At 43.9% G+C, this 9357-nt stretch overlaps 1 long non-coding RNA gene across 1 annotated transcript; it reads right to left on the bottom strand.

Annotated features, from left to right (window-relative positions):
- Positions 1-650: 650 nt before the first annotated feature.
- On the bottom strand, positions 651-5372 carry LOC132346020 (uncharacterized). Its single transcript, XR_009495700.1, has 2 exons — positions 5183-5372; positions 651-969 (listed from the first exon to the last, which is right to left on the bottom strand). It is a non-coding gene; the product is annotated as an uncharacterized lncRNA (long non-coding RNA).
- Between the last annotated feature and the right edge of the window lie 3985 nt (positions 5373-9357).

Raw genomic sequence — 9357 nt, 5'->3', positions numbered from 1 at the left:
CTTGGACCAGGAGACATGTATTCTTGCATGATTCTGGAGACCAGAAGTCTGAAGTCAAGCTGTTGGCTATACCCCAAGCTCCCTTGGAAGCTGCTAGATGCCAGTTTTTTCCGGCCTCTCCCAGATTTGGGTGGTGACAGGAAATCCTGGTGTTCCTTGGCCTGTGGCAGCATAGCTTTGATCTCGGCTTCCATTTTCACATGGCTTGCTTTCCTGTGTCTGCTCTGAGGGTCTCCACATCTTCTGTTCTTCACAAGGACACCAGCCACTGGATTGAGGGTCCGCCCTAAACCAGTATGACCTTATTTTAACTCGACCCAGTTTCCAAATAAGGCCACATTCACAAGTACTGGAGTTTAGGGCTTCAGCGTGTCTTTCCCAGACACAATTCACCCCACAGCAGAAGGTAACACAATCTCCAGTTAACGCTTCATTTTATCTTCTGGTAGCATGTCCTGACAACCACAGTGAATGTTCAGATTTTTATCCTCCCTTCATCAGACATTTTGGGGAATTCCAAACAGCAGGATTTTTTTTTTTTAAAAATAGTAATTATGTGGGACATTAATAAGATGTTAACCTTAAAAAAATTTTCTTTGGTTAGACACCTTGGAGTAGTAGTATTAAATAAATATATTTTTAAATTGCAGGACTTTTCAGTGCCTTTATTAGGTGGATAGGCATTGGGAATGTCCAAGAATGAGTATAGAATACACAGCACCCCCTGTAGTCCCCGGAACCTTCAGATTACCGAGCGTATAGTGTTCTGATGGAAGGGAAAACAAGAGTGGCTGAAATTCGGGATTCTGTGGGGGCTAAAAATCTGAGAAATCAAAGGAGATAGCCTTACAAATGACACATAAATAACCTTCAGTCCTTTATCCTTCAACGAATGCTCCTGTGCGCACCGCGCCGTCTATTCAAAATCAGCAAATTCCATTATGCAGATGAAATCCTTTGGAAACAAATCTGACACAAGGAGAAAGAGAGAGAGAAAAAAGTTTAATCTACCTCAGACATTTGATTTCATTTTAACCTTCTCAGGAAAATGTTTCCTCTGTAATGTGTCCAATGGATTTGAGCTGATCCTATTATGCTGGCCACTCATTCATTCTTCACCAAATAATATCTAAAATGTTGATCTGAGCCCACAGAGGGCTGAATACATTATGTATATTATTCCATTTAATCCTTCCCATACCCTAAAATGCTTTCCTTTATTTATAAGTGAGGAAAGTGAGGCTCAGAGGGTTGAAACAATTTTCTTAAGACTGCACAATTAGTAAGAGCAGCTATGGTGTTCAGTCCTAAGGCTGTCGCTTTAAAACCTGTGATTCTCCTTTGTGATTCTGAGAGTTTTTCGTTTATTCATTTGTTTTAGAAGGAGGAAGAAGAGAAGGTAACCTTACAGAGAACCTCAAAGAAGAGGAAGCAAATTATTAATGATAATGATAATAACTAATAATGCTTGTGTTTTTACTATTTGGCAGATGTTTTCTGGTTGAAATATCTCAGCTCTCCTACTAAATGGATATTTCTATGATCATTTTATAAATAAGGAACTGAAGTGCAGAGTAATTCTAGTAAGTGTTACTGTTGGGATTAGTATCCAAGTCTGAGTCCATATACAATGGAATATCACTCAGCCGTAAAAAGGAACAAATCTGAGTCAGCAGTTGTGAGGTGGATGAAACTAGAGCCTGTTATACAGAGTGAAGTAAGTCAGAAAGAGAAAAATAAGTATTGTATATTAATGCGTCTACATGGAATCTAGAAAAATAGTACTGATGAACCTATTTTTCTTTGTCAACAAAGGTCCGTCTAGTCAAGGCTATGGTTTTTCCAGTGGTCATATATGGATGTGAGAGTTGGACTATGAAGAAAGCTGAGCACCAAAGAATTTTGAACTGTGGTGTTGGAGAAGACTCTTGAGAGTCCCTTGGACTGCAAGGAGATCCAACCAGTCCATCCTAAAGAAGATCAATCCAGTTTTCACTGGAAGGACTGATGTTGAAGCTGAAACTCCAATACTTTGGCCACCTCATGCGAAGAGCTGACTCATCTGAAAAGACCCTGATGTTGGGAAAGATTGAGGGCAGGAGGAGAAGGGGATGACAGAGGTTGAGATGGTTGGATGGCATCACCGACTCAATGGATGTGAGTCTGAGTGAACTCCGGGAGTTGGTGAGGACAGGGAGGCGTGGTGTGCTGTGGTTCATGGGGTTTCAAAGAGTCAGACATGACTGAGCAACTGAGCTGAACTGAACTGAACTGAACCTATTTTCAGGGAAGGAATGGAGACGCAGATGTAGAGAACAGACTTATGAACACAGAGAGGGAAGGAGAGGGTGGAACGATTTGAGAAAGTAGCACTGAGGTAGATACACTGCCACGTCTAAAATAGATAGCTAGTGGGGAGCTGCTGGGTAACCCACGGAGCCCAGCCTGGCACTGTGATGACCTGGCGGGCTGGGATGAGGGGCGAGGGGGAGGCTCACGAGGGAGGGGAGATATATGCAATTATGACCGCTTCGTGTTGTTGTGCTGCAGAAACCAATACAACATTGTAAAGCAATTTTTCTCCAATTAAATCTTCTTTAACTAAATAAACAAAGTCCTTCGTTCGATAGTGTGGGAGGTACTGACATAACCATGGTGGTTACCTGGAGCACTGGGTCAAGAAGGATGCTGAAGCTCCATGTAGGCTCAGTGAGAGGGAGTGACGTTTAGATTTGGGGAGGTCTGCCCTGGGCATTGGGACCACAGGATTCTGTGCTTCATCCCTGTGCTGGCAGAGCTTCTCCACTGCTCGGGGGCACCTGCCAGGTTTCCTCCTATTGCCCTTTTCTCTAAAGCATAGAACAGGCAGTTTGCAGATGGAGGGCTAGGTTAGAAACATTGGGAGAGTAGTTTTGCTTTAAAGATGTGTCTAAATTGTAGACCCAGTCAAAGTGGGGCTCTCAGACAATGATAATGCTACCACTGCAACAGCGCCCTGTCATCTAAGAGCCCCCTTTTAAAAAAATTTACTTTTATTTTATATTTGGGTATAGTTGATTTGTGTTGTGCTATTAATAGTTTAGGTATACAGCTAGGCGGTTCAGTTATGGGAGAGTGCATGCTAAACTGATTCAGTCATGTGTGACCCTTTGTGACCCCATGGACTGTCGCCCACCCGGCTCCTCTGTCCATGGGGACTCTCTAGGCAAGAATACTGGAGTGGGCAGCCATGCCCTCCTCCAGGGGACCTTTCCAACCCAGGGATGGAACCCATATCTCTTCTGTCTCCTACGTTGGTGGGCGATTATTTACCAGTAGCGCCACCTGGGCAGCCTGAGTGAGTTATGCATATGCATATATGTAATCTACAGGAAATCTACTCAGTATTCTCGAAGGGCGCTTTCATAGGATGAGTTAATCCCTCCAACGGGCCTGCAAGGCAGGCAGGATAGTGTTAATTTTCCCACTTTACAGATGAGGAGACTGAGGCTCCAGGAGGCACCGTGACTCCCTGGCGCTCTCGGAGTTTGTAAGGAGCGGTAACAGGCTTGGACGCAGGCTCTCAGCCTTCGGATCCTGCAGTCCTGCTGCTACACTAGCATTTGTCCTCTTGGCTTACTGCAGGCAGCGTCAGAGTTGGGATAAGACCAAGCGAGAGGTGCGTGAGCCCTCAGCATAGTTTGGAGGGAAGGAACAAAGGGCAGGGTCAGGAAGGAGTGATGTTTGGAGACGGAACCATTTCAGTACTTTTCCGTCTCTTCACAATCACCAACTCTTTCCTATAATGAATAATAATAATGTGATTCTAATAACCAACAGTTATTGGGATGCTTCCTAAGAACCAGGAAGTGTGCTGAATGGTTTAACTGGCTGATATCATTCAATCCTAAGGACAATCTAGCAAAGTAGGCTCAATTCATACCCCACCTGCCCATTTTATGGGCTTTCCCAGGTGGCACAGCGGTAAAGAATCTGCCTGCCAGCGTGGAGACTCAAAGAAAGGTGAGTTTGACTCCTGGGTCAGGAAGATCCCCTGGAGTAGGAAAGGGTCACAAAGAGTTGGACGTGACTCAGTGACTGAGCAGACGCACTCCCCATTTTACAGATGACAAAACTGAGTCTCAGCGAGGTTTACTATGTGCTCCAGCTGGGAAGTTTCTGAGCTGGGGTTGGAAAGCAGGGGATTCCGGAGGCTGCTCCCTTATCCAGCAGTCCCTTCTGCCTCTGTTCGCTCCACTGTCAGACTGGCTGGGAACCACGGACACCCTCTCGGTATCTATTTTAGGATTATAAAGCTGTTGTTTGCTTATAAACATCAGATCTGCAGCTGATATAATGCTGTGCACAGATTCGCGGCACGTCATGGAGCTGACTGCACCAGGCCAGGCCAGGACTCAGACAGGCAGGCCGTCACGCGCCTACGATAAATCCTGCCCTTTCAGCTGATGTAGGAGTGTCTCAAAGTCTCCACTTCCAGAATCCTGACTTCAAATACGTTTCCCCCTCCCACCTCCCCATCCCCCCAGCAGGCTATTTTTTCTCAAATACCCATATAAATCCTCAAATTTGTTGTTACCGTGCCTGGATCTTTTTTCTTCCTCTTCCTGTATATTGTTTTAAATAGGAAGAAAACCGCTTTTTTAACCCAATTTAATACCCCATTTAGAGCTGTCTTGCCAATCAGGAAATGAAATACAGTCACGTCAGGCCAGGCTTTAAATTCAACTCTGTCTTCATATTTTGCCATTTGAGCCCTGAAATTTACACAGCCTCGTTCTCACTCTAATTGATTCTTCTAACCTGACCGTGACTTTTACCATCCTGTGGTTAGAACACTCAACTGGCCTTATGTCTCTGCTGTCAGGGCATATATCACCTTTAAAGGGACCCACGCTGTCAGGAAGTTTATGTCTCAAATTTAAGATTTTTTAAATGAAACAAGAACTGCCAGGCAGTTTAAAGAGCTTAATATGAAGAATAAAACATTCAAACATGAGGGGTGCTTTTTTTTTCCCCTAAAAACTTTATAAATAAAGACATTGACATTTCCCTGAATCATGGACACCACACCAGATGTAGCAAATTTCCTTCAACATGTGAAATGACTGAAATGGGACTTTCATCCTATAAGTAAAATTCATAACTTGGGCTTCCCTGCTGACTCAGTGGTAAAAGAACTTACCTGCCAATGCAAGAGATGCACGTTCGATCCCTGAGTGGGGAAGATCCCCTGGAGAAGAAAACTGCAACCCACTCCAGTGTTCTTTCCTGGGAAATCTCACGGCAGAGACTAGCGGGCTACAGCCCATGGGTCCCCAAAGTCAGACATGACTGAGCAACTAAACAACAGCACAAAACTTGTGACTACAGACTCTGACTCTAACTTGAACGATAATATCAGTAGACTTGGGGGTGCCAAGGGTGGTCCTTGCTTTATCTGTTAAAGTAAGGAGAGATTGGCTAAGGTGACAGGAGGTCTAAGAGAATGTGCTTAGTGTATATAATCTGCTGCAGAAATCACACCACTTAGAACTTAGGGAACACTCTGTGCATTACTATATGTCATCACAAAAGCAAATATGACCCATAATTCCAAAGAGACATGAGTGTCTTGTTGGATGCACATAAGGCTGAGAGATAAGTCCTAGACTCCAGATTCAGTTGTGTCGCTGAGGACCACCGTTCCTATGTGATGGACTCTTTTAACATTGAACTAAACCTTCAGAAAAGTTTATGTGCAGTATTATTATCCTCATCTGACAGACAAGCAAACCGCATCATTCAGTAAAGTTGCTTTAAAAAGCCAGGTGAGGACAGACAGCGAGTTCGTGGGAGAACTGGGAGGTGAGTCAGGTCTGCCTGATGCCAAGTCTCTCCTCTCATTTCTTCTGTGTTCTTGGACTAGGCACTTCCCACCTGGGTCTCAGTTTCCCTCCAGGGGAATGGAGAAATTGACCTAAGTCACCTTAAGACTTCTCACAAAATTAAAATGGATGTAGAAGACCTGTCCTTGAGATCCAAAAACCCCTTTATGGTATTGTCACCTTGAACGAGTTGTTCAATCTATTCAAGCCCCAGTTTCTACACCTATGACATGGAGGATAAAATCCTTACATAGAGATCTAATAATGGAAATAAGAGCTTCCTTTCCAGACATACCTGTGTGTTCTGTCACAAACTAGTGACATTATCTTGCTGCTGCTGCTGCTAAGTCACTTCAGTCGTGTCTGACTCTGTGCGACCCCATAGACAGCAGCCCACCAGGCTCCCCCGTCCTTGGGATTCTCCAGGCAAGAACACTGGAGTGGGTTGCCATTTCCTTCTCCAATGCATGAAAGTGGAAAGTGAAAGTGAAGTCACTCAGTCGTGTCCGACTCTTTGCGACTCCATGGACTGCAGCCTACCAGGCTCCTCCATCCATGGGATTTTCCAGGCAAGAGTACTGGAGTGGGGTGCCATTGCCTTCTCTGGACATTATGTTGGGTAAGTGGTTAAACCTCTCTAAGGTTGGTACCCTCTGTGAAAGGGTATCAAGTGGGGCAGCCCCAGGCAGTTGGTTTGAGAATTACCTGGGGTGAGAAAGCTTAGAAGGCGGTGAGCCGGGGGCCGGGCATGCAGAAGAGGGCTCTCTGCTCGCATTGGCGAGTAAGAGAGCAATGGGTCCACAGCACAGGGAACACCCCGAACTGCAACGCCTCCTTTTGATTCTTTTCATCCTTTGATTCTTTTGATCACTTCCTTCATGAAATTAAATAATCCGTTTAACCCCCCAGGGCTCATTGATCTCCTGACCCTCCTGTCAGCACCAAGATTAAACCTACCTGAAGTGAATCTTTCTACAGCAAGGAACCAGGACAGGGCATCCAAATGGAGCAGAAAACAGGCATGATCGAAACCTCAGATTCAGAGATGCTTCTTCACTCTTTCACTCTTAGCCTCATCTAGTCCTGTGCGCTGTACCCAGTGCTTCTGGGTGCAAGACCCTATTTCTCCACAGGGAGCCCTAAGGGTAGCAGGACTGACATCGAGGATGCTATTTGAGAAGCCAGATGGCTGAGGCCGAGGAGTGATGGATGACTTGCTCAAAAGCTGCAGAAAATCAGTGCTAGAGCCAGCATGATAGCCAAGCATTCAATATAACAATGTAATATTAATATGATATAATCATGCATATGTATGCACATGTATGCATTTGAGCCACTCCAGTATCCTTGCCTGGAGAAATCTACGGACAAAGGAACCTGGTAGGCTACAGTCCACGGGGTTGCAAAGAGTCAGACAGGACTGAATGGCTAACACTTTCACTATGCCCACATACATGTATAGATATAAAATAATCTAAGCATGCAACTATATATACATATATATACATACTCTATGTACTGGTCATAGCAAATACCCTCTTCCAACAACACAAAAGAAGACTCCACACACAGACATCACCAGATGGCCAAAACCGAAATCAGATTGATTATATTCTTTGCAGCCAAAGATGGAGAAGCTCTATACAGTCAGCAAAAACAAGACTGGGAGCTGACTGTGGCTCAGATCATGAACTCCTTATTGCCAAATTCAGACTTAAATCAAGAAAGTGGGGAAAACCACTAGACCATTCAGGTATGACCTAAATCAAATCCCCTATACAGTGGAAGTGGGAAATAGATTTAAAGGACTAGATCTGATAGGCAGGGTGCCTGATGAACTATGGAAGGAGGTTCATGACGTTGTACAGGAGACAGGGATCAAGAGCATCCCCCCAAAAAATAAATTCGAACAAGTAAAATGGCTGTTTGAGGAGGCCTTACAAATAGCTGTGAAAAGAAGAGAAGCGAAAAGCAAAGGAGAAAAGGAAAGATATACCCATTTGAATGCAGAGTTCCAAAAAATAGAAAGGAAAGATAAGAAAGCCTTCTTCAGCGACCAATGCAAAGAAATAGAGGAAAACAATAGAATTGGAAAGATTAGAGATCTCTTCAAGAAAATTAGAGATATCAAGGGAACATTTCATGCAAACATGGGCTCAATAAAGGACAGAAATGGACAGAAAAGGGACCTAACAGAAGCAGAAAATATTAAGAAGAGGTGGCAAGAACACACAGAAGAACTGTACAAAAAAGAGCTTCATGACCCAGATAATCACAGTGGTGTGATCACTCATCTAGAGCCAGACATCCTGGAATGTGAAGTCAAGTGGACCTTAGGAAGCATCACTATGAACAAAGCTAGTGGGGGTGATGGAATTCTAGTTGAGCTATTTCAAATCCTAAAAGATGATGCTGTGAAAGTGCTGCACTCAATATGTCAGCAAATTTGGAAAACTCAGCAGTGCCACAGGACTGGAAAAGGTCAGTTTTCATCCCAATCCCAAAGAGAGGCAATGCCAGAGAATGCTCAAACTACCGCACAGTTGCACTCATCTCACTCTAGTAAAGTTCAAAATATTCAAAATTCTCCAAGCCAGGGTTCAACAGTACATGAACTGTGAACTTCCAGATGTTCAAGATGGATTTAGAAAAGACTGAGGAACCAGACATCAAATTGCCAACATCCTTTGGATCATCAAAAAAGCGAGAGAGTCCCAAAAAAACATCTACTTCTGCTTCACTGACTATGCCAAAGCCTTTGACTGTGTGGATCACAACAAACTGTGGAAAATTCTTCAAGAGATGGGAATACCAGACCACCTGATCTGCCGCCTGAGAAATCTGTATGCAGGTCAAGAAGCAACAGTTAGAATTGGACATGGAACAACAGACTGGTTTCAAATTGGGAAGGGAGTATATCAAAGCTGTATATTGTCACTCTGCTTATTTAGCTTATATGCAGAGTACATCATGAGAAACGTTGGGCTGGATAAACCACAAGCTGGAGTCAAGATTGCTGGGAAAAATATCAATAACTTTAGATACGCAGATGACACCACCCTTCTGGCAGAAAGCGAAGAAGAACTAAAGAGCCTCTTGATGACAGTGAAAGAGGAGAGTGAAAAAGTTGGTTTAAAACTAACTTTAAACCAAGAAAACTAGGATACAGAAAACTAGGATCATGGCATCTGGTTCCATCACTTCATGGCAAATAGATGGGGAAACAGTGGCTGACTTTATTTTTGGGGGCTCCAAAATCACTGCAGATGGCGACTGAAGCCATGAAATTAAAGGATGCTTACTGCTTGGAAGGAAAGTTATGACCAACCTATACAGCATGTTAGAAAGCAGAGACATTACTTTGCTGACAAAGGTCCATCTAGTCAATGATATTGTTTTTCCAGTAGTCATGTATGGATGCGAGAGTTGGCATAAGAAAGCTGAGCACCGAAGAATTTATACTTTTGAACTGTGGTGTTGGAGAAGACTCTTG

This window comes from Bos taurus, chromosome 8 (genome assembly GCF_002263795.3).
Source record: "Bos taurus isolate L1 Dominette 01449 registration number 42190680 breed Hereford chromosome 8, ARS-UCD2.0, whole genome shotgun sequence".
NCBI classification, from domain to species: Eukaryota; Metazoa; Chordata; class Mammalia; order Artiodactyla; family Bovidae; genus Bos; species Bos taurus.
Note: the sequence above shows the minus strand (reverse complement) of the source record. Positions and strands in the feature narration are given on the sequence as shown.